The 26,429-nt window shown below is 44.2% G+C and overlaps 1 protein-coding gene and 1 non-coding gene across 5 annotated transcripts in view; both read right to left on the reverse strand.

Annotated features, from left to right (window-relative positions):
• Window positions 1-26,429, reverse strand: part of Cntn4 (contactin 4) — an 860,889-nt gene that overhangs the window by 186,723 nt on the left and 647,737 nt on the right. The gene's annotated exons all lie outside the window — the stretch shown is intronic.
• Trnar-ucu (transfer RNA arginine (anticodon UCU)) lies at window positions 8,508-8,581 on the reverse strand. Its single transcript has one exon. It is a non-coding gene; the product is annotated as a tRNA-Arg (tRNA).

The raw sequence follows: 26,429 nt of genomic DNA on the forward strand, positions 1-26,429 counted from the left end.
CACAAGAATGGGAAGTGATACTCCATGTATGTACGATATGTCAAAATGCACTCGGCTGTCACGTACAACTAAAAAGAACAACAGCATCAAAACTCCTGCCTGAGACGAGCCTCGGCTTCCTGGGGAAGGGGGTTTGCAGAGCTCCCCCTAAGCTGCTTTAGCTAATTCACTTACACTATTGCCTGAGTGGCCCTAGGAAACAAGTCTGTGAACTTATCTGAACTGTCTTATTTTTTTGATACCAGGGATTGAACTCAGGGGCACTCGGCCACTGAGTCCCATCCCCAGCCCTGTTTTGTATTTTATTTAGAGACAGGGTCTCACTGATTGCTTATCAGCCTTGCTTATTATGAGGCTGGCTTTGAACTCGCCATCCTCCTGCCTCAGCCTCCTGAGCTGCTGGGATTACAGGCATGCACCACGGAGCCTGGCTGAACTGCTTTCTTACATTACATACATTCATAAAGTCAGTCCTGACTTCCACCACTCAACCATTTCGTATCAAATGATCTTGTATGAAGCAGGGGGCAGCTGAGGTCCCGGCCCCACTCTGAGAACCAGGGCTTCTCCATGCTCCCATCAGTGATTGCTAAATTTCTGAGGTCCAGTCACAGACCAGGGCAAGCTTAAATGGAAAGCAAGAGGATCCCCAAATCTACCAAGAACTTGTCTTTTTTTGACATCTAAAAATATTAAGAAATATTGAGGCAAAATATACATAGAATCTACCATGCCAACTATTTTTAAGCATATAGTTCAATGGTTTTGAATGCATGCACACTGTTGGGTAACCTTCAACATCATTCATCTCCAGAAGTTCTTTTTATAATCCCACACTTCAATCACTTTGATCACTCATTCAACAAACAGTGTGTGCCTCTTATGGGTCAGGTGTTCTCCTAGGCCCTAGGAAGACAGCAAGACAAGTTTCCTGAAATCTGCTCCCGAATCCAGGATGGCGAATCCTGAGGTTCATGGTCGACATGCCCTCCATCTTGAAATAAGTCTTTGGGGATGGGGACCCAGGACTTCAATCATAAGATGATAATCGGGCATCACTTTTGGGTACCCACCCCCACCCCTAGCACAAACCTGGTGACCTCATCCCAATTTTGCTCCAGGAAACATTTCTCCTCCATGTTCAGGTGCTGTCAGAGTGGGGCTCATCTCCAGAGGGCCCCAGGAAGAGACCCAAGTCCTCTGTTAGCTAAATAGCCTTTCTCTATCCTGCACCACTCCTGTGTCCTCCCTTCACTGTAGTTCAAGGATGGACACGTGACTCAAGTTGACATATGCAAGATAATTGTGAAGGTCTTGCTAAAATTTCTGGCAATGAGACCATTCTCTTTCTGCTGGGTTACCAGGTAGCGAGAGGCAGCTTCAGGAGCACAGAGCCAACAGACAAGAGCCTGTCCTGACACCGTCCCTTGAGAACGAACATCTAGTGGCATCGAATGGGAGTTTTATGCCAATGCATTCCCATATTGCAAACCCCATTGCAAATAGATTCCGGCAGTTGGAAATAAATGGCTCCTGAGGGACAGAACAATTAGATGACACAGTCTTGCAGAGTGTCCTATCATCAGAAGCATCCAGCAGGCGACTCTGTGGCGACTTTGGAAAGTAGGTTCTCAAAGTCTACCTTCTTCATTCTGTTGAAAGCAAAAATCAGTCCCCCTCTCCTCCAGGAGTCCTGTTCCTGCCTTACAATATCACCGACTTTCTGCTTTGATACTTCTTACTCAGATTTCCCCCAGCCTCATTCTAACTGAGAATCACGTCATCTCAAAGACTAGGATGGTAGAGGCAGTGCCACACCCTGCCAAGGGTGGCCCAAAGCGGTGCAATCTTGGCCAAGTCACTTGAATTCTCAGAGTTTTTATGGTCAAAAAAAAAAAGGTAAGCACCCTGGGACAGGAGAGCTGAGCTCTTCTGAAGATAGGAGAGGACAAAGGGATCATGGAGAGAAGGTCTTTCTCAATAAGAGCTCTGAGTGCAGCATTCGGCGTTTACCTGATATAAATATCACCCACGAGTTTGTACAGGACAGACACAAAGGGCTGTGAACCACAGATGGCCCAGAGTGTCCTGTCCAGGAGGGCATGTGGCTGCAGCAGGCAGGGCTGAGGTCTGCACAGAGAACTTTTCCAGACAGCTTCAAAAGCACAAAGCAATCATCACCTGATGTGTCAACGGTAGCTACAAAGGACAACAAGATTTGAGACTTCCCCAAAGCCCTTCAGATGGCAAATTGCTGGGTGGACACCGATCAGCTGACCTCCTCTGCTGGTGCCTGGCCCTGGGTGCACTTGTTCTGCTGCAGGCAGGAGCCTGAACCTTTTTGTGCTTCATAAGCTTCTTAACCAAGACCTGAAGGGCGGGGGGCTGATCTAGGTGCCTACTTTCCTCTCTGCTTCGGGAAGACTGCACGTTCCCATTTCTGAACTCTATGGGGATGGGTGCCCAGGTCACTAGTTTAGCCAGTACAAGAAAGAGGCCTGTCAATATTTTTTTTCTTGGTACCATTTGCTTTTTCTCTTGTGAGTATGTCCCAGAGCTAAGAAAAGCAAAGATACAAATGAGAAGATTCAGAACAGAGAACTGTGGTCGACCAGCTGTCTCTACTTAAAAGCCAGGACAGATTGAGAAGGGGCATCAGCTTATAGTTTCCAAAGTGGCATTTGCAAAGAATCATGGATTGCAGTTCAACTGAAGGTAAAGACGCATTACCTGGTAACCCCACATGGACCTTGTTCAGGAGATAATGGGATTAAAAAAAATTGGGGCAGATGAGTTTCTCCAAATCTTAGCACTGTAAATCTCCAAGAGCATGTCCCAAATTTTTTAAATTAAGGAACATACCCCCATTAAGGAACCAGAGTTGATTACTAGAGACAAAAAAATAGAAAGAAAATTCCATAATGTCATGGTGACTTAGACACCATGCATCATTAGCTCAGCAGTCTGTTGAGATTTATTCTGAAGAAGCCATGTTATAGGAGATCTCAGTGGAGGAGAGATCAGAAGAGGTGTGAACCCCATCAGAGCTGGGAGCATGAAGCCCTCAAAGGCAGATCTTGGTTCTGAAATCAGCTTGGCTCTAAGACACTTCCTTGGCGTCAGCCTCACTCACGTGTGTGCAGTAAGGACAGTAATTGTACTTTTTTCTCAGGATCATTCCGAGCACTTTACCTCCCTGACTTTTATCAACAAGCCTGTCTGGCACCACAAGTCCTACCTTCGAAAGCTGATTTTCAAACAACATAAAAAGTCTCTTATAGGGCTGGGCTGTGGCTCAGTGGCAGAGCGCTTGCCTGGCACACGGGAGGCACTGGGTTCCATGCTCAGCCCCACATAAAAATAAATAAGTAGAATAAAGTCACTGTGTCCACCATCAACAACCAAAAGGCCTCTTACCCCACATTGTTTTGTACCCGAAGTTGGTGGGTCAATTGAAAAAGATGGTACCAGTGAGAAGTCATTAAAAAAAAGTCATAATTATAGCTTCACCACTGGATGGAACTAAACCCATTTATTATCAGTGATAGATCTGACTTATTTGTACATGGTGTGTTTATGTTACTTCATTCATAAAATCACTTATTACTTAGACAATTAAATTTATTGTTCCTCAGCATTTGGCTGTAAGGCCACTGCGTCCCTGAGCATTAATCTATTTTCTCACCTGACTATTGGCTGGGTGTTACTTTCACAGAAACTACCTCCTTCATTATATTTCTCAAGCACCGCCGACTCTCATTCACAGCTCAACTCCTGCTAGAAAATGACTTGTAAAGAGAGGAGGCAGGGTCATGTGGCGGTCTGAGTTACAACTGTTTTGTTTAAAAATAAGCTCTGCGCCTGTCTTGCTCCCTTCCTCTCACACTCCCGCCCATCCCTTCCTCCTTCCCTTCCTTCCTCCACTCTCTCTCTTCCTCCCTTTCCTCCTTCTGCATTCTTCCCTCCCCCCTTCTCACTCTCTTCTCCCTCCTTTCAACCTTCTCGACCTTTCTTCCTCCCTCCCTCCTTTCCTTTCTTCACTCCTCTCTCCCCACCTCTCACTCTCCCTCACTTCCTTCCTTTGCCCCTCCCTCCCTCTCTCCCTCACTTCCTTCCTTTCCTCCCCCTCCCTCTTTCACTTCCTTCTTTTTCCCCCTCCCTCACTTTCTTCCTTTTCCCCCTCCCTCCCCCTCCTCCCTCCCTCCCTTTGCTCCTCCCTCCCCTCCTCCCACCCTCCCTCACTTCCTTCCTTTATTCCTCCCTACCCTCCTCCCTCTCCTCTTCCCTTCCCTCCTTCCACCCTCCCTCACTTCCTTCCTTTGCTCCTCCCTTTCCTCCTCCCACCCTCCCTCACTTCCTTCCTTTGCTCCTCCCTCCCTTCCTCTCACCCTCCTCCCTCCCCTCCTCCCACCCCCTTTCTTCCTTTGCTCCTCCCTCCCCTCCTCCCACTCTCCCTCACTTCCTTCCTTTGCTCCTCCCTCCCCTCCTCCCACCCTCCCTCACTTCCTTCCTTTGCTCCTCCCACTTCCCCTCCCTTCCTTCCTTTGCTCCTCCCTCCCCTCCTCCCTCCCCTCCCTCCCTTCCTTTCTCATTAACTTTCCTTGAATCTTCTCCAAAGGATTTCACAAGTTTCCTATGGAAATGACAACCCTTCCCTTCTGGATTTGTATTTCCGTAGTTTACCATGATATCTGAAGTCTATATTTACACCTACACCTCGCATAAATAGGCTGTGGAATAAAAGCACCCGGTTCTTGGCAGCATGTCTCAACAGTGAGGAGTGCAGGGCTTCAGACCTACTTAGAGCATCCACCAGTCAGGAACCTTCACCTGCCACCGCAGCTGTCACTGTGGGTTCCAGAAGGAACCGAGCTCCTCTGTTTATCCACAATGTTAACTAAGGGGGGGCGGGTGGAGAGAGAGTCCCTATAGTTCTTTAAAAGCCACTGCATTCTCTTTATGGCCCCCTCAGCAGAATCTTGTTCATCAGACCCTGGAATTTCAACTGAAGACCATGCCCAGGCTTCCCAGGGAGGCATTGCTAGTTAACTGCTAATGGGAGTTGGTTTCACTAGGGGAGACCCAGGGTGAGACTTTGCAGGTGTAATGGCAGATCAAGAACAGACAGACAAGAGGAAGAAAACAGACCTTCAGGTTTCCCTCAATCACACAATATACACAATGGCCAGTCCGTGTAAAACAGTGCATTTCAACCTTTCCCACAAATGCATCCTCAGTTGAATAGCAGAATAAACACACAATCCTAAAAGCTCAGGAAGCAGCCCCTGCACATCTGGGAGGTATATTCCACATTCATTCTGTTTCTGAGTTCTTCTGCCAAATGATATCCATGGTGACTTTAATATAGAATATTTTAAAGTTCAAACCAAGTATTTATTAGTCTGCTCATAAACACAATTCTCAGAAAGGAATCATGACCCCTAAGTACATGCATGAAGACACGCAGGATGTGACTCGACTCTGTGTACAACCAGAGATGGGAAAAACGGGGCTACGTATGTGTACCGTGCATTGTGATGCCTTCTGCTGTCACGTGTAACAAATTAAAATGTTTTTAAAAAGGAAAATTCTGTCCTGTGGCGCTAAATGCTCTCAAGAAAACAAAGACCACAAAAGAGTTGGAGAATGACAGGTGCTGTTTTAGAAATAGCAGGCGAGAGGAGAGAGTGAGCAGAGATCGTAAATGAAAGAAGCCTGCCAGCCACGGGGTGTGGGGACAGGTGTGTTAGAGGAAGACCCACCGTGGGCAGAGATGGGGTTAGTGTCTTTCAGTGACAGTAGGTGGCTAGAACAGAATGATGGGGGGAATGAGACGGTTCATAGAGACTGTTGGCCAGGGGAAGGATTTTAGATGTTTTTCTCAAAGTCTTTTCAAGGGTTTTCAGCAAGAGAGAATCATGAGTGGACTTGGGTTTAAAAGGATTGTTCTAGCTCCTCTGAGAACAAAGGATTGGAAACGGAACAGGGAACAGAAAAACAATGGGTTATAGAAAATTCTTTGGCTGGGTGAGGGGGATGGAGTCTACAGTACAAGTAGGTGAGGGTGACCTGAAACAGCGCCCCAGAAAGATTCTTTTATTTGGATTCTGGGAAAGGAGCCCCAAATACCAATTACCACTGCTACTACTTAAGACAAAGGCACTAACATCTCTTACTTGGATGATTCCAACATCCACTCTCCTGGTTTCTCCTCATAAATCCTGGCCCCAATACAACTCATTTATCACACTTTTCAAGAGAATGTTATTTACAAAACTATAAACTCAACACCTACTGGAAGGACATATTCCTTAAGACGACTTCACCAATGCTCAGCAGAAATGTTTTAAATGTTGGATAAAGGCTCAATATTTTCTCGAAGGTGTTCTTGGAAAAAGAAAAAAGACGGGGTGAGTTAGTTTCTGCATTTTTTAATTTGTTTTAGTTGAATAAGGAAATCTCTTCCTGTTTTAAAATCATATATTTCAATAGGCACCAGCGAGTCTTTAAGAGCCAGTATTCAACACCTCCAATCAGGCTCTTACTGCTATGTCAAAGATTAGATCCTGTTCCTAGCACCAGATCATCTGTGGGACATTTCCTTGGTGAAGTGTGGTCAATGGAGGAAAAACGACATTCTTACTAATGCCACTAATGCCTATGTTACCATGAGTGAGACGCAGTTCCAATATCTGCAAGGCACTTTTAACATATAGTTCCTTCTATTTCTTAGGGACTGCACATTTTTTTTAGCACATAGCAAGGAGACTCTGACCCACAAAAAATTAAGATTTCTCCAAAAGCCTCGAAGAAATAGTCATAGCCTTAGAGCTCCGGCCAAATATAGATCTGATTTTGGAGCCAGAATGAAAATTGATAAACTCATTCTTCATTGCTGACTTACAGAGGGAATCATCGACCAGATCTTTTTGATATTGCAAATGAAATAATAGCAGGAATACTAAAAAAAAAATCCTGATTCTCTTGCATGTATAAATGAGGGCTATACTATATTAGATTTTAAGGGGTTGATGGCAGGATCGGAAAAATAAAGATACCCGAGTGAGGTAATGTATAATGACGTCACAATAAGGAGCAGCTTCAACTACTACTGTAGCAACTAGTCATTGAAATCTCTACGGCAAGTAGGAATATATATCAGTATTCTGCAAAACTGAATTCAACGTTAAAAGGCACCCCCAAATGACCTTTTTGACTTAACTACTCTGGTTAATGGTAACCAAGTCAAATACACTGGCTTAGATTCTGCAAGTTAGCATCATCCCTCTTAGTATCTTTGTTCAGAAATCTAATACGGTGATAAGGTGGTGCGCATCCATCATCTATGATTTTGAAAGTCCCAGACTGTTTTCTTTTTTAATCTCTCTTTGGTTTCCCATATAATTTGACCAGGAGAAAAGCCAAAGGAGATTTGAAATAGGCTGCTAGGCACAGAGCGCATCTATCGCTAGGAAGACTTCCTTAGCAATTAGTAAAGAGTAAGAGAGTCCCAGGACCAGCCTCTGGGTGACCTCATGCAAGACCTTCACAGAGGGAGGTCACTCAGCTAATGGCTAGAATTCCAGAACCCAGGTCTTCTGTCTTTCCGTCCAATATTCTCCTGTGCATGCTCAAAAATTTGGAGATTGAACACTTCAATAGAAAGATCTAGGCTTACTCACGACAGCTCTGGACGAATTGTAAAATCCTTACTCCTTCTCTACAGGCAAATGCAAATTTCTGACTCTGTAACCGTGGAAACGGATGAGGTGAACCACCACCTTGGAAGAGTGCAACGTTGTCAAGGTGTGATTGCCCCAGCACGGGCTTGATTCATTTGCCTGTGTGTGTGGGTGGGTGGGTGGGGGTCACTTGTGGGGACTTTGGAAGTTGTCTATACCAACTGAAATGTTCCAAGAGATCTTGGCTCCTATTTAAGATAGGCACCATCTAAATAAATCAGGAGTCTCTGCACTTGGTGACAGGAGTTTGAATTCCTTGCTCCTGAGATGACACATTTTGTTTTTCCAAAAGCCAAAATGTCCCTGCACTACTGATGAAACTTCTCCAGGGGATCCCATCAAAGACACCAGTGGCATGGACTTCCTGGTCCTTCAGTCAGTCATGTGCCAAGTGTGAACACTGTAACCACATCCGTCAGACTGTCTCATTGAGCTAAGAACACCCCCCTGGGTACCCTGGGGTCACCACGTGCCGCCCCCTTTTTTGATGACACGTGTGCTCCCTAGTTCTCCATATTCTTCTTGATCCTCTGCTGTCCCCTCTCTGCCTGAACTTTGGTTTGATGGTGGAGTGGTCTCTGAAACTTTTGGAGCCCTATTCTATGCTGTGAACAGGGGAAGTTACTTCTATAGGAAATTCACAGGTGATCTGCCCAGAGAAACAATGAATCTTCCAGTATTTATGAGCTCCGGAGATTTAAAAAAAATCACTCACCTACAAGGTCCACCTATTCCTGACTTGATCACCTCCATTTTTTTTTTTCTTGTGTGGTGCTGGGGATTGAACCCAGGGCCTTGGGCACAGAAGGCCAGCACCCTACCAACTGAGCCACACCCCCAGCCCCTGGTGGTTCTCATTTCTTTCTCTTTTCTTCCCTCCTTTCTCCTTCTCCCCTTCCCCTTCCTCCTCCTCCTCCTCTTTCTTCTTCCTCTCTCTCTCTTCCTCCCTCCCACCCTCTCCCTCTCCCTCTCTCCTTCTGTATCAAAGTAAAAACAAGCTGGCCGGCCCCAGGGGTCTTCCCATTTTTCTTCCCAGCCTCCCCGTATCCCATCTCTTGTTTTTACCTGTGTCTAAAAATACATGGACCGACTTTCAGCCCGAATCTTAAAAAAGTATTTTCCATCTACTCCTGAGAATTTTCGAAAGCATTAATTGGAAAACCCATCTTCACCCATAGTTAGCTGTCACATCTTAGGACACATCATCTGCAGATTCAGAAAGAATCAGTGTTTTCAAAATAATTGTGCTCTTTCTCCAAGAATTCAGTATCAACCATGACTAATGCAGCTCTTAAATAAAAATTTAGGAGGTGTGTATCACTGTGTGTGTGTGTGTGTGTGTGTGTGAATTTTTAAAAAAATTGCCCAGGGAGGGGAAGGAGGCCATTAGCAGGACACTCATTCCTTAGTTATTTCCAGAAACTTCTCTTTTGAGAGGACAATCTACCTGCTTTAATTTTCACGGACCCCCTGTGAGTTACAGATGCCGGATGCCTTTTCTCGGCTGTTTCTCCGATGACAGGCCTAGTGGCACATCAGAGGAGAAGCAGCTGGTGTTGGGGAGGAAATTCCGAGTTTACCGCAGCGGGGACAGTCCAATATTAATGGGGGAGAGTCATTGTGCGGTTAAGGTGGGGATGTCAGGCTTGGCAACTTCGTAGAGTCCCCGTGGGAGGTGGGGCTGACAGATGTGTGCAAGGCATCACTGCAAGCAGAGCAGAGAGTCAGCAGGGGATCGTTAGTCTTCTTCAAGATCTGGGCTCCTGGGTGATGAAGAGGTAACAGCTTACAAGAGCCATGCATCCATGACACATCCCAGGGTCAACCCCCAGAATAGTCCCTAATTTTGTTTTTCCCCCCAAAGGCATCCAGGGTCTCAAAGGCAAATCTACTCTAGCTGTCTGTTGACAGAAATTCTTTTAACTTTATTATTTTCTTATTTTGATTATTCAATTCATTTATTCTGCAATGTTTTTCTGCTTCTGCTGGAATAAGAGTATTGGGGACCCTAGGGAAACAGGTGATCAGGAGGACCCTTTACTTACTGCTTAAAGACATTTGGGCACAGTGAAGACCAGAGTTTTTAAAGCCAGGATCAGGAGGATTAACTTGAGTCTTACCTGGTTCTATTTTTTTTGGGGGGGGGGTACTGGGGATTGAACTCAGGGGCACTCAACCACTGAGTCACCTCCCCAGCCCTGTTTTGTATTTTATTTAGAGACAGGGTCTCACTGAGTTGCTTAGGGCCTCGCTGATGCTGAGGCTGCCTTTGAACTTGTGATCCTCCTGCCTCAGCCTCCAGAGCTGCTGGGATATTTCAGGCATGTGCCACTGCACCCAGCTTTACCTGGTTCTATCTTAATGGGGTCATTCACTGTCATTTTGAAAATATGAGCAGAACCACAGGAAAGCATTATGTATTTTAAGCTCAATGAATCGACTCTGATATTCAAACCGGAGAGGTCACGTGGGATACTTAAGGTGGAGGGGTTTCTATGTAGTTTCCTGAAGGAAGGTGTTCATGATTCGAAAACTGACGGAAGGACATTCTCTGCTTTCCTCTAGCCTGCTTAGTCCTGAGCCTCTGCATTAAATTCACACTTGATGTTAATTCTTGTTTTTTTCAAATATATTCACTTATTTAAAAAAATTCTTAAATTTGTTTTAATCAGTCAAACATGACAGCAGAATGCATTTATGTACTTTGCTATATCCTACAGAGGTGGGATATAATTTCTCATTTTTCTGTTTTATGAGCTATCTGCCAGTTCATGACAAGATCACCTATGTTAATTTCATATATATATATATATATATATATATATATATATATATATATGTATATATTTTTTTTTTTCCTGTTAAAAACTGTTGCTGGATACATTGGATTTTGTTGAAAATAAAAGCAAAAGGTCTACCAGCATGGAGCAAGTTGGGTATGGTATCTGCTATCCAGGAGAACATGGCAGACTTCACACAGTAGCAATTGCAGGCCTGGGTGGGAGCACAGATTTCTCCCATCTTCTCTATGTTGTATTTCACTGGTTGGTTTTTTTCTGTGGCCAACACCCAACTTCCCCAGTTGAGATAAGTATAGAAATGAAAAGAGAAGCAATGTCAACTTGAATTTAAAGTTTTCTAACCCGAAACTGAGCGGCGGGTCCGCTTGGCATTCTGCGATCCCCTGGAGCAATTCTCTTAACTAGGCTACAGTGCCATCCGGGAACTGGGGTGTTTCTGTCTTTTTTTTTTAAAAAATTTCCTGCAGAAAGTCAAGTCAAGTCGTCTGAGCCTTGCTGGGAGCAGACTTCATGCACATCACTGCACATTTGCCCCCGTAACACGGCAAGGGTCTGCCACCGAGAGTCAGCATAGCCCCAGGCAGAAGCAAAGCGGATTCCTGCCAACCCTGGCATTTCCAGTGATACCCATCTCTCAAGGCAAGGTAGCAAGGACATCTATTTCAGCTTGAGCATTCGGAGTGATTTTGAAATGGAAAAAAATAAAAAAATAAAGTAAGAGAAGAGCTATACGATTTTCAGGAGACCCATGTGTCCAAGCATTGTGGAAATTTCTAGACAGCAGAAATAGCTCCTTCCTCCGTAGGCTGCAATAAGATTTTTCTTTTTCTTTTTCTTTTGGAAAACCATGTAAAATCTGCCCTCATGGCCACATGGGAGATCACTAAATTCAATCATATTTTTTAAAAAAAATTTTTGGTATAGGAATTTGCATGTTAGCCCCAAATATGAATTTATAAAAAGTATTCCCTAAAGTAAATTAAAAACCTTAAATTCATTATTAAGGAATGTTGGAAATCAGCTGCGTATGGGGGCATACATGAGTGTGATCCCAGCAGCTCAGGAGGCTGAGGCAGGAGGATTGAGAGTTCAAAACCAGCCTCAGCAATGGCGAGGCACTAAGCAACTCAGTGAGACCCTGTCTCTAAATAAAATACAAAATAGGGCTGGGGAGGTGGCTCAGTGGTCAAGTGACCCTGGGTTCAATCTTTGGTACCAAAAAAAAAAAAAGGAACGTTGGAAATCAAAATATATTTAAATAACATCTGACATCTATTCAAATAACAAAAGAAGCAATCTTGATACAATGAGACCTCAGGTATCATTATCTAGCTTCAATAATCATGAACACTGTTTCCTTCTTATTCATCTATAGGTCCTCTACTAAGTATGGTGCTGGCTATTATTTAGCAAGAACATTTTATTTTATTTTTTTTTAACTTTTCATTACGTAAAAAAATATTTACTTTTTATTTCAATTTTTGTTTTTATATTTTTAACCTGAAATCTGGGTAGGAATTTTAACACATCCTGTTTTTTTGGTTTCTATTGAGTTCTATACTTTTGAAATTTTACCCTGTTTTCTATACATATTCTAAAATATATAGCATAAGATGCTAAGAAACATCATATTTATTTGAACACTTTTTTTTTTCTTTTCTCATCTATATGGCAGATATAGCACCTATTTTCTAAGGTGGTTCTAAGGACTAAATGAGTTAATACCTGTCAAAGCACTTAAAATATTTCCTGATGTACACTATCCAGCATGTGTTAGAAACTTTTGTGAGTGAGACCACTGCCTCCTTTGCCATCTTGGTCAGGTTATTTTATTTTATTAATTTACTTATTTTGCATCCGCGTTTGAACCCAGGGATGCTTTGCCACTAACCCATATCCCTATCCTTTTTAATTTATTTTATTTTGAGACAGGGACTCACAGCAGATTATTCTAATTCTTCACATCCTTATTTTTATTTACTTGACCAATCAAGTTCAATAACAATGTATCAGTGGTTTCTCCTTGTACTTCTAAATTTTCGGTGTTATCTATTTGACCCTATCTTTTATGGTGTTTAAAATAACATAAATGGAATGTCTTCATTGTTTTGGGGGCATTTAAAAAAATCACCATTGCTTATTTAAAGTTCTTGCGTGTGAATAATGCTTCATCTGAAATTCATAATTCTACCATTCTATATTTTTTTCTTTTTAAAATTCGTTTTGGGGGCTGGGGTTGTGGCTCAGTGGTAGAGCGCTCGCCCAGCACGCGTGAGGCACTGGGTTTGATCCTCAGCACCGCATACAAATAAATCAATAAAATAAAAGTATTGTGTCCATCTATAACTAAAAAAGTTTTTTCCAAAAAAAAAAATCTGTTTTGTTAGTAGAATAGCTATTTAATGCCATCACAGGTTGGTTAGATTATATAGATCTTAACCGTATCTGAGGTTCTCGGATGTAATATGGACGTGAAATCACTTTATATTCTGCCATAACCTATCTACTGTTACATATGTCATATTTTCATTTGTGCTTTTTTTTTGGGGGGGGACACATCTTTATTTTTTAGTCTGTGGTTAAACAAGCCGATTACAACTTGTATGATTTTATCCTCTCCAACAACTTAGAAGATACATACCCCGTTATTTTTTTTCCTACCTTCATCCTTATTTTACCAAATTATTAAAAGGAGGGTTATAATCACATTTTGTTTTCTCTGAAAGAGGAAGCAGCACAATATGCTGTTACTATTCAAAACTCAATGGGCTGCAACGGTATTAATGACAGGACAGGGTGTATTCACAGAGTGTGGACCTTTATGAATCCCAGAGATGACATGCACGTTGGAAATCTTCTCCCTAATTGCCATGTTTACACAGCTTGCTGATCATGATCACCTCCATTCTGCCTTCTTTACAAAGCCTTATCTAGCTGGTCATGCTTACTAGTAATTTCATTTTCTACGATGCTCATTTGCCTTTTCACGGATTCTGCGTCGAAGATTTTAATTCTTTCATTTCTAACCTTTCCAACTCCCTGCAAACCTCCGTCTGTATTGGAGGGAGCTTCTTCCACGATCATATTTGTTTCATGGAATCCACGGTTTCTTGTTCTTGACTGAAAAAAACCACAAGAGTCGCCTCCTTGAATTATCCTACTTTCTGATAGAATCCCTTTCAGAGGCAATTTTATTTTTCTGGTTCTGTTTTGTTTTGCTTCTTCTGATATTTCTCCCTCCTTCCTGTACCTTTCATCACTGGGGATCTTCCAAGACCCCACGATGGAGGTTTCCTATTTAACTCTTTATGAACATGGGTTGTGATTCCACCCAGGACTTGGGGTCACCAACCCCCCCCCCAAAGGATGCATCCTTCATTTCTGCCAACACGCTGCATGGGGCTTCTGAATCCCCACCTTAGATCTTCAAGTCTGAGGCAATTTCATGGCTATTTTCTGTTTCCAAATTATTGGTGTTGGGCTTTTACCAATGTCATAAGATTTGGAGGAGCCAAGATAGAACTTTCTTTCTTTCTTTTAAATAAATGCATTTCATTTCTAATTTGTCATCTATGACAGCAGAATGCATTCCAGTTCATAGTACACATGTACAGCACAGTTTTTCATATCTCTGGTTGTACACAAGGTAGAGTCACACCATTCGTGTCTTCCTGTATGTACTTGGAGTAATGATGTCCAAGATAGAACGTTCCAATACTTCTGTAACCACTGTAGCTTTCCTCTGTGTCCACACTGAAGGTGTGAGGTCAACCTCATTGGACTAACTGCCCGCTCTAGACTCGTCTAGTGTTGCTTTGCCGGTAATATCGTCTTCCCCTTCTACCCCTAAATCCTTCGGATCTTGTAGGGGTGCATCCCCCTCCACCAAAGAATCTTAACTAAGCTTCTCTAGAGACCTCACCATAATTATTAACAGAATGTCAGCAAAAGGTTTCTGCAAAAGAGCTCAAAGGTGGTTAGACTTCCTATTTCCTGAGGCTCTGTCTTGCAAAATCTAAGTTTGGCCATGATGAAATTCATGATGCTTACTTTTGCTTTTGTGGTAAAACCTCTGACCAACCTGAGAGAGAGAGAGAGAGAGAGAGAGAGAGAGAGAGAGAGAGAGAGAGAGAGAGAGAGAGAGCTCTGTTTTTTCAAAGTAAAAAAAAATACTTTTATGTAGTTTCTTCCAAAAATGTCAACCTCCAAGCCCCTCCTCCTACCCTCCCATTGGGTAGAAAGTTCAAAGAATTCCTAGACTCATTGTTGAAAGGACAAAATTTTGGCATGAGCCACACTCTGGACTGGCCACAGCCAATAAACCTGTTTTTTTGTTAAGCCTCATCTGTCCTACATCAATCTGACCCCCACAAATACTTCCCCAAGGGACCCTTCTCTGACTCCCCTCCCTCTCTCCCCCTCACCCCATAACCTAGAGCACCTATCTCAGTGTGATTATCTGATTACCCTCCTTTTCCACCCAGATCTAGAGGCCACAAGATGGGAGGACCATTTTGGTCCTGAATCTGCTGCATCTACTACAAGGTTTAGTATCTCATCAGTTCTGCCAAAGTCACTTCTTTTTACTTTTTAAAAACAATCTATTTGCTGGGCATGGTGGTGCAACCCTGTAATCCCAGTGGCTTGGGAGGCTAAGGCAGGAGAATTCAAGGTCAGCCTCAGCAACTCAGCGAGACCCTGTCTCTAAATAAAAAAAAAAATAAAAAGGGGCTAGGGATGTGGCTCAGTGGTTAAGCACTCCTGGGGTCAATCTCTGCTATCCAAAAAGAAAATAAAAATCCACTTATTTTCCTCACCCTTGAAATCCAAATTTCTGTATTTCACTAGAACTCGTCAGAATGAAAGCAAACTAAAATAAAGCTCCACATTTAGAAGGGGTGCTGCCTTGCAGAAAGAAATTTTGGCATGTGAGAGAAAGAGCAGATAGAGAGAATAACTTTGCAAGGTAGCAAGACCCCCAGAGAAAGGGCGCGAATGCCCTTCTTCATAACGAGGTGCTGATTTCAGAGGTGCTTCGGACCTGCCTCATTTTTCAGCAGGCAGAAACTACAGAAGGAAGAAATGTGCTATGCAAATGAGTGACTTGATGTTGTTTTAAAACCCTATTTGTCTTTTCAAAAGGCAAGCTTGCTTTGTGTGAAATGACCAGAACCCAGCTTTGAACACCCATAACCTAAGCAACTTGGTCTTTCCAAGGTGCTCCCTAGAATATGGGTTGGTTTGAAAGAATAAGAAAGTGTGCAAATTCCAAGTTATTTCACAACGGAGCCAGCCTTTGGCGAGCTCTGAAATGCCACATAATCAGCTCTAACTATGGCTCCAGCAGAGCCTGCCATGCGGATCTATGAATTCCTGTGGAGCGTTCTTATAACACCCCTCCTCTCCAGGGGTTAATTTTGATGGTGGAGATTGTGATAATGTGTTAATCTGCAACTAGCGGATGTGAGAAAAAAAACGGGGTGTGTTACAGCCAGAGAAGGCAAGATCTTTCTGGGTTCTGCATAGAATGGCAATTCATTTTTTTTTTTAAGCAACCATTATGTCCCCAAGATCTGAACAGGCTCTGATCAGCCTCTGAATTAGACTCAACATTTCTTTTAGTCCATAACACAGGCTAAGTCGGTCTCTCTGTTAAACGCAACCACTTCATTTGGAGTTTTGTAATTATTCTACAAATGTCCAAGTCATCAGCGAACATGGTAAACTCAAATCTGCTTGACTGTTCCAGTAAGTGTCTCACCTACACCGTTTGTCCTTGATAAATACAGAGCCACTTAAATTGAACTTTGTATTTTTTTGGCACTGGGGATTGAACTCAGGGGCACTACCACTGAGCCACATCCTCAGCCCGACTTTGTATTTTATTTAGAGACAGGGTCTCACGGAGTTGCTTAGGGCCTTGCTTTCGCTGAGGCTGGCTTTGAACTCGCGATCCTCCTGCCTCAGCCTCCCGAGCTGCTGGCATTACAGGCACCAGCATGCCTGGCTGATTCAATCATTTTTCTTTTAAACCAATATTCATACAATATTGTACAGAATCAAAGGATTTGACCCTATCCATAGACAAGATGCTATAATATTCTCTGTGTCTGAGAGGGGACTTAGCTTGCTCACAGAGACAGCATTCTCTGTTCTTGAACTTGGTCCACTTCTATAATTCTATTCCCAAATAGCTGAAAACCAAACTCGGAAAGTTAAAAATAGATGTATCAGGAAAAAAAAAAAAAAGCTCAACTTCTTATTTGTGGCTAAGAGATGCGGGATCCGGATCCCTGACCACAGTACCCATGCCTCCTCTGAGCACCTCACCAGAGTCTCTCTCAACTTCCAGGACAGCCCCATGTCCTCACTGTGAGAGTGCCACATGGCTGTCCTGCCTAGGTCCATGCATTATCATGACCAAAAATCTGACTCGCTGCAGGAATCACTGCTGGAACTGCTCATTTCTTTTCTTAGCTGCCAAGATGAGCATCCTTGAGTCTATTTCCAGCAAGCATCAAAACAAGAATGGCTCCACGTATCCCGCGGTGACTGTCCCCTGGATTATTTATAAAACGCTCAGCCGGCTTCATGTTGCTGAGAGAGCAGGGTTGATCATTTGTTCTGTTCCGACTGGTACCTCCCCGGTAGCTCTCCCGTGGGTGCCTCATGTGCTTCTCACATCTCCGAACCCTTCATGTCCCAGCGAGCGCCTGTGTTCCCACACGAGACCGTCCCTCACTGCTTTTTAGGCCAGAGGCCCCTGGAAGCGAGCTCTGCCTGTGGTTCAGCCTGTGCGGGATCGCAGTGGCTTGGTCATTCAGGGGTATGGACCCACTTTCCAAAGGCCAATTCCTTTTTATAGGTGGGGGGTACTAGGGATTGAACTCAGGGGCACTCCACCACTGAGCCCCAGCCCCAGCCCTACTTTGTATTTTATGTAGAGACAGGGTCTCACCGAGTTGCTTAGCACCTCGCTTTTGCTGGGGCTGGCTTTGAACTTGCAATCCTCCTGCCTCAGCCTCCTGAGCTGCTGGGATGACAGGCGTGCACCTCTGCGCCTGGTTGCTAATCGCTTTTGATACTAATGTGCTTGCCTCTGACTTTCCCTAATCATTGAACTTCTAATTCTACAGATCTGACCTAGAGATCATCTTTTTTAAAAAATTAATTATCATTATTATTTTTTTATTTTCAAGGGGTGGGAATGTTTGAAAAGAAAATAGAGACGTTCCTCACTTGGATTAAAATCTATATATCCAGGGCCTGGGGTTGTGGCTCAGTGGTAGAGCACTTGCCTGGCCCATGTGAGGCACTGGGTTCGATCCTCAGCACCACATAAAAATAAATAAAGTATTTTGTGCAAATACTACTTAAAAAAGAATTTTTTAAAAAATCTACAGATCACATTGTATCTATTATGAAAATAAGTATAGAGTGACTGTCAGGAGAGAGGTGGAGAAATTGGGGCCATCATTAACTAATTAGAGTTGTTACATGGAAACCTTTGCATGAAAGGAAAGAAGAGATAGAAAAAATAATTCCTTAAAATTTACCAGTCATTTTAAAAAATTAAATGATCCTTTTAGGCAACGGAATGAATTATATCACATTAACTCCTGTTTATTAAGTGGGTGAGTCTATTTCTAGACTTGCTATAGTTTCAACAACAACTTAAACACCTCTTTGGGTAGAAATAAAAGAAGACTTAAGATAGGAAGTAGACAGCTATTACTTTGGGGGAACTTTTTTAAAAAGACGACCAGCAATCCTCTTCGGGGTTAATCTAAGAAACTGAGGGCTCACCAGAAGGTGCAGAATTATTGGGTGAACAGGGAATGTTTGTTACTTAGACAAACTCGTGTTTTTCCTACAGCCTTGACATGGAGGCAGTCAGAAGTACAGTCATGAAACGTCCAAGTTTAAATCGAGTCGACAGGTCAGTTCAAAGGTGAAGACCGTGTCCGTGGCTGCACAGAATGCACTTAATGAGGTAAGTGACCTCAGGAATATTCACCTCTGATTTCAGGCTGTAGCAGGGAAGCAGGTGAGTGGCCCCAATTCCTCCTTCTGTCTTCTTTTGCTGACTTCTTTTGAGCTAATGGATCCCACGGCTGAGGGAAAGGCATCCTGTGCCTGGTGTTTAGGACAGATACTTCCCGTAGCCTGTCCCCCTAAAATAAGCAACTCTCCACCAGCCCTTGGGTCAGCTAATATGTAAAAAGTAGTCGCTGATCAATGTGTCTCATTTTTTTTTTCTGTTCAGTGGGTAGAAGAGGAGGCTAAATAAATGCAGGAGAGCATTCCCTGTGTCTCATTCTTCTAGGCTGATCCATCTCTAATGTCTTGGAGCCTCCTCTGATGGACAAGGTGGGAAGACAGATAAAGGGGGGAATTATGGATCCCATTCTGATGAGTCCAAGTTCATCTTTCAAAGGAACATAGTAGCGTTGTCAAGGGACATCAAACAAGATTTAGGAGTATTAATTCCCCATTTATTTTTTTAAAAAGATGCTGTAGGAGGGTGCTTGACCTATCTCTAACTAAATGTTAGCCTTTTCTCATGGAATTGAGAGACATCTATTTAAGGGGAATAGATAAAGTTTCCTGGCTAAGAAGTAGGTCGGTGTCCTCCATAGGAACTACATTATAGACTGTAGCTTCAAACAGGCCAGACGATCCCCAAAAATCTTGAGGAATGGTCCAGCCACAGTAGTTCAGTGCCACCCAAACACACATTTCAAACCTCATCTCCCGGGGTTCCATGTCCACATCACAAAGCCCACATTTTTTTTGGTACCAGGGATTGAACTCAGGGGCACTCCACCACTGAGCCCCATCCCCAGCCCTACTTTGTATTTTATTTAGAGACAGGGTCTCACTGAGTTGCTTAGCGCCTCATCATTGCTGAGGCTGGCTCTGAACTCGCGATCCTCCTGCCTCAGCCTCCTGAGCTGCGGGTATTATAGGCGTGCGCCATCACATCCGGCCAAAGTCCACATTTTACCTCCATGATCAAAGAGCCTCTTCTGAATCGCTGATTTCCAAGGAGGGTGGCCTTAACTTACTGGGCACCTATGGTTTTAAAATTATTTCCAAGGGGTAAGGCATCTCTCCCGGAAGTCACTTCTCAAGTCACATGAAAGGGGCTTGGCTACATCAGCAGGGGCCCATCCACAAAGACTTGCAATCCTGATACCATTATTTATCATTTGTTATTAAGTACTTTTAAGACTGGGTTCCTATTTAGACACCTGCCCTGATCTCCCCACGGGCAATGAATGCCACAAGGAAAGTGGGATATTGGGTCCTCCTCATTCCCAGAGGCCCCCGCAAGCAGGATCCCATTATGAGCAGAGAAAGATCAAAACGCAGCCCTAGGAGGGCTAGCTCTTCCTACAGCTTCTCATGACAATTAAGTCAAAGGCCAACTTCACAGCCACTTTTAATATCTCACATTGTGCTTAAAATGTCATGTGAGATAAGTAGAAGATAATATTCCCTAGTCAATTTGGAAAAAAAAACCTGACTACTCAACATAATCTCATATGTACTTTTTTTAATCTTGACTCCTCCTAAGGTCACGTTATACCTTTTTTTCCCCCTCAAGAGATGAAATGAAGTCCGCACACATATTTGTACATATTAAACAGATAATCCAGATGTAAAAAAAAAACAAAAATCACGCAGGGCTTAGACTGTGAGAAGACTATTGATAGAGTTGACCTCAATGGTCATTTTGAGCAAATTCAAGAGCAACTTTTAAATATCAGAAGAATAGCTAAGTCTGCATTTTTATAAAGCCACGGTGTCAGAGCATGACCAGTTTATCTTGATAGATAGAAATTCCATAGGAATCCCTGAGAAGATATATGTGAGAAGCATTTGCTTCCCCGAGAGCTGTTAGGCGAAGGTAAACCGAGAATCACCGATTATCAGAGACGAATAGTTTTCTGATGTAACTTTGATGTGAGCTCAAGCCAATGAAAACGATCCCACCAAGTCTGACGGAGACAAGGATGTTTGGACGTTTTAATGGTGCAGATTGCTGCTACATTTATCATGTCTTTTTTTATCTACAGGACAAAGAGGAAGCTTCCTTCAGCTATCTGAATACAGTGTGAGTATTCTGGGAGCCAAGATCCAGGAAGGAGGAGGCGCATACCACACGGAAGGGACTTTGTAAGTTTCAATGAATGGAGGGAATATGTCGGAAGTACAGGGGCTGCTTCCTGTAGGAAAGTTCTTCAAATCACCAGCTAGGTGGACGTCAATATCCAAGGGGGCCCTGAGATGCCGGGTGGGCTCCGTAACTAGACATCAGTGATACTTAGAACCCAAAGGATAGCACCTTGCAGTTCAAAAATAAAGCCTCAAAAAAAGTCACTCTTGAACCGTTAACAATAGAGTAAGAGCTGGCCAAATACACAGGCTATTTTAAATAGGAATGCCCAAGACAATCTGGTCATCTCTTCCTTGTTGATTTCCCCTGGGTACAACCAAAAACGTGAAGTCAAAGGATTCTAGGTGCTTCTGCTTGGGTCGGAGCCACAGACACAGCTCCATAGCGCAGGGCTTTCCCCAACATATGATCCCTGGGAGATCTTACCAGGAGCAAGTGCTGATTCAGTGGGCCCTGGGTGGAGTCAGAGAGTCTGTCTCTCGAACCAGTTGGCCAGGTGAGGCTGGTGCTGCTTGCTGGTTCATGGACCCAGAGTTTGAGTAGCAAAGATCTTGGTGATGTATAAAGAAAGGTATGGATAAAAGAAAAATCTCCTTGGATGGACAGTTTGTAGGGATCTGTGTCACTGTGACCAGAATACCTTATAAGAACAAGTTAGAGGAGGAAAAGTTGACTGGGGTCTCAGTCCAGAGATGGCGGACTTCATTGCTCGGGACCCAAGGGGAGGCAGAACATCATGGTGGAAGGGTGGGAGAAAAGAGGTGCTCAGAGCTCACGGCAGGGTCAGGAAGCAGAGAGGGCGGGGAGATGCGCCCTTCCAGGACAGTTCCCAGTGGCTCACCTCCTCCCCTCATGCCCCACCTGCCCACAGTTACCACCAGGTCATTCAAACTAGGGTGGACAGATTAGTTCCAGCTCGCACAGTCTGATCATCTCACCTCTGAATATTTCTGCAGAAAACACAAGAGTTTTGGGGAGGTACCTTGCATCAAAACCTTAACACCCCTGGTTTTAATAGGTTGCTCCAGTGAATCTAAAATTGCCCAACCACCAGCAGCCAGAGGTGGGGCACGTGTAGGAGCAACAAGACAGAGCTCAGGGCTCCCCCAACCTATGACCCTTGATCTTATTACAAGCAAGTTTTGATTCTGGGCCCTGGATGGAGTCTTGAGATTCTCTTTTTAACCAGTTCCCAAATGAGACTGGTGCTGCTGGTCCATGGACCCACCTTTTGAGTAACCAGGATCTTGGTGACATAGTATGGGATCAAAACTTCCCTTGATGGACAGTGTGTAAGAATTTCCCTGATGAAAAGTTGGGGAACTTTAAATAACATTGGAAAGAAGAATCTCCTAGGAGTTCAGTTCTGTCCCTATTTAATAAGAGCTTCCACAAAAGGTCATGCATCCCTGGTGCTCAATGAATTTAGCAGGAATTGGCAGAACGCAGACGGAACATTCTAGAACATTCTAGAAACTCCATTTCCAATGGAAAGGAGCTCCAAAGACAGCCAGCATGGTTTCTGTTCCTTTCTGTGTTGGCCTCAATATCCAGTGGTGAAAATCTATGCCGTGACGTCATCTCCGAATTCATCGACAGAAACCAAGAGCCGAGAAAGATGTTTCACACAGCAGATTGCTGGAGTGTCGGAAAGACGGGGCCTTTCAAAACGGATTGACGGCTGCCCATGTCCGTGTTCTCTGAAGAGGTTCTGAGATGGCACAGCTTTTGCAGCAGGACAGGCAACGTCCCTTAGGATGGATTTCATGCCATGACTGAGCACCCCACTGATATCATAAATGGCTAACTCATTTCCTTCCCTCCACATGATGTTTTGCAATTGGAACTGGGATACCATATGATGGTTTCTAAAATGCATGGTACAGCCAGGAGCTCGGGGTGACTCTGCCAGCTTTGAGGTGATTCACAGCTTGCCATAGAAGTGAGAGAATCGAGGCAGGACGGTTTACTCGGAAGGCTTTTGCATAACTGGGGTCAGGGAAAGACTTCATTGGATAAACAAGGACCTACTGCCCCAAAGTGATGGGTGCCTGAGATGCTCCAAGCTTGAAGGTTCTCCTTGTTGCTTTGTTGAAAAATATCCTTGCTCGGCCTGCCCCCTGCTCATAGTGTGACTCTGAGCACACACGGTCTCTAATAGCGCCCATAATGAGAATATTTATTTTTTTCCCCATCTCTCACCATCACGACTGTCAGGGATGTCAGCACAGCCCCAGGAACTGGATTTCAGAGCTGCCAACTGCTGCCCGCGGAGACGAGCATGTTTCAGGAGATGTCTGTGGGAATGTGGAATAAATTTCTCCGAGGGCAGGATGCTCAGGGGGCTCACTGTGCAACACCCACTCCTGTGTTTTAACTTTCTTGAAGTCATAAGTTCCAGAAAGGAGCGGGGCTTTGCAAATATACCTCCGAGATTAGTTATCAGGGTTGCCGCCACATTACAAGAGATTTAACTTTCTGGTAGGACAGAAGAAACTAGCAAAAGCTTCCGTTTTTATGTTGATCAGATTTCATATGTGGAAGAGACGCGTGAGTCTGAGGAAATTTCTCCTGAATCCAAACATATGTCCATGATGAAGTGACTTCCTTACATAAAGGACAGACCTTCCATAATGCAAAACATATTCCACAAAGAAGAGTCTTAGCTTTTATTGAGCAATAACTACGTGATGATTAGGGATCTGAGGATCCCTTTAATCTCTTCACTTATAGGGTGAGGCATACAGATTTGAAGATGTTTGCTTGCTTTCAAATGATTACCTGAAACAGAACTGGAACAAGAATACACACCTATACTCCAAATTTAGTGCTTCTGAGGCTAACATAAAAAATTAGTCAAGTCCAAAAGAGACAAAAAAAAAATTCCCCAGCATGAATGACAACAATCAGACTTGGATACAGTGTTCATCTCCAAAAACCAGAGAACCTAACAATTCCACATTCTTGATCCAGATTCAGGGAGCCTTCCTGTCTAAGCTGCCTCCAAGTACCACATGCTTCACGTGCAAGCCTTTCCGAGATTTTGCTAATGGTTATTTTGTGATAGAAATGTTAGGTGGATGGATGGAAAAGAAGAGTTACAGCTTTTGAGTATCTGACCAAAAGAAAAGGGTGTTTTTCAAATTCTAAGCTTGTGAAATTGGTTCCATCAATCACATGGAAGGGCCAGATAGAAAATTAAGGCAATAATGGGGACAGCAGGTGTCACAGTAAATGTCAGCCTCAATCAGCAAGAGTGGAGTTGATCAAACCAGTCATCACACTCCTCTGTGGGATCCTGATCAATATCCCTCCTTGTCAAACCTCCGCACCCCTGAACCCTCTCTGGGCAGTCACGTTGGCTCTGAGGTCATCACAGGTCCCTGGCACAGACACGGTAAGTTGCCTAATGTCTCTCCGTGTTTGTGCTTATTAATGAAACCTTGGTATGTCTTGGGATAGGAAAGCATCTGCAGGAAGTACTTGATTTTTCCGTCTCTGTTGCCCCCCGGGGTGATCCATGGGATGTGGGCAAGGTTCTCAGGCAAAGCAGACTCTTCAGAATCAAGGTAAATTGAAATGAAGAAAAACTTCTGCCTTTGATCCTTGCTCTCTTTCTGTTTCTTCCGGATGGGAATGCAGACCCTGTGCCTCAGCCAGAGCACACACTAAGAGCCTCAGAGAAGGAACTGAGGAAGGGCTTGTGTCCTACAAGACACCCTCAAATGACTGTGTTAGGCCAGGTGCGGTGATGGCGCACGCCTACAATTCCAGTGACTCGGGAGGCTGAGGCAGGAGGATCTCGAGTTCAAAGACAGCCTCAGCAATTTAGTGAGGTCCGAAGCAACGCAGTGAGATCCTGTCCCTAAATAAAATGTAAAACAGGACTGGGGATGTGGCTCAGTGGCTAAAACCTCTGGATTCAATGCTCAGTATCAAACATCAATCAATCAATCAACCAAATAAGGATTGTAGAGCGCTGTGTGAGGCCCTGGGTTCCACACCTGGGTACACACACACACACACACACACACACACCCATGCCAGCTTTAGATCGTACACATGTGACAGTCTTGCATATGAGAACAACAAAGTCTAATGTATTTAAGCCAAAATGAAGAGGATTTTCAATTTTTTACACTCAAAACAAATCCCTAACTGATCTAGTGGCTGGGTCTCCACAAAGCCATCTTGGATTCTGTGATGAAGTGACTTTGGTTCTTGGTCTGACAATGAGTCATTGTGGTTAATAAGAAATAGATATTTGATTCCCCCCCCTTGGGTTCTTAGCACAAATCTGCTAAACCCCTTTTACTTCCCTGAGGGATATCGATGAAAAGAAGCATATTTTGTTATTCCTAATAACCACGCCCGCATTTTTGCTAGTGAGGTGGCTGTTGGTGGGCCCCATAGATACCTGCTGGATCACAGGGAATACTTATATAACCAGAGAGTTGGAACTTTCCACTTGACCACCCACGCCCCACCTCTGGGAGAGGAAGAGGGGCTGCCTAAGGAGCTCAGGTATCATCCGCCAATGGTTCGATCCATTGTGCCTAAATAATGGAACCTCACATCTGTGTCCGGTGCTCACAGGCTCTTTCCCTTCCTCTCTTTATCTGGCCATTCATATTTATCCATTACAGAATCCCTTACATAAATGGGTAAAGGGACACTGTTTGAGTCAGCTTTTTCATCGTTATGACTGACCAGAGCAATTGTAGAGGAGGGAAAGTTAATTTAGGGGCTCATGGTTTTAAAGATCTGGGTCCGTGAACAGCCGGCTCTATTCCTTGGGGCTCTAGGTGAGGCAGGACATCATGGCGGAAGAGAGTGGCAGAGGGAAGTAGCTCACATGGTGATCAGGAAGCAGAGAGAGACAGACTCCCCTCTCCAGATGTAAAATATACACCCCAAAGGCAGGACCCCAGGGACCCACCTCCCCCAGCCACACCCCACCTGCCTCCAGTCACCACCCAGTTCCCCCCACCACGGGATCCATTCACCGGTCAGGTTGAGGCTCTCACAACCCAACCATTTCTCCTCCAGACCTTCTTGCATTGTCTCACCCAGGAGCTTTGGGGGGACACCTCACCTCCAAACCCACAACAGACATTGAATAAACTACCATTCTCGTAAACTCTGAAACCCAAAGAAGACATAGCTTGTCGAAAGCTTTCCATGGTCACCTGATGGGACCCAGTGTTGCAGAACTGAGCCTCCATTCTGTGGGATCTGACACCAGCTCCACTCTGCGTAGTCAGCGTCAGCGTGGCCACGGAGCCACGGGGCACCCCATCCGTGTCCAGAAGGTTGGAGAATTGGTGGTCGGAGGGAAAAATGCCCCACCTTTGCTGGGAGCAAAAAACGCTCATAGATCCCTCTTGCTCCTCCCCAGCAGAGAGGTCAAGTGAAACAGGCCTCTCTTTTTTTCTTTTTTTAACCCAATTGAGTGGTAACAAGATCTGGACGCTTTAGTGCAGATTGTGACTCTGACTGATTCAGGTGACTTTCCCCCTGAGCCACGCAAGCAGCCGTGGGCAGGAACCTTTGCACAATCTGATATTTCCCTATCCTGATTTTGGGAGGTGTACACCATGGCTCTTCCTCCACAGGAAGGGACTCTGGGAATCTCTCTAAAGGACACTGTCCCCTTGGCCGGTGCCGAGGGGGAGAATATTCTGCAAGAAAAATAGCAGCCAG

Source organism: Marmota monax, unplaced genomic scaffold (genome assembly GCF_021218885.2).
Source record: "Marmota monax isolate L192 unplaced genomic scaffold, Marmota_monax_Labrador192_F-V1.1 WCK01_AAM20220418_F8-fsc00028, whole genome shotgun sequence".
NCBI lineage: Eukaryota > Metazoa > Chordata > Mammalia > Rodentia > Sciuridae > Marmota > Marmota monax.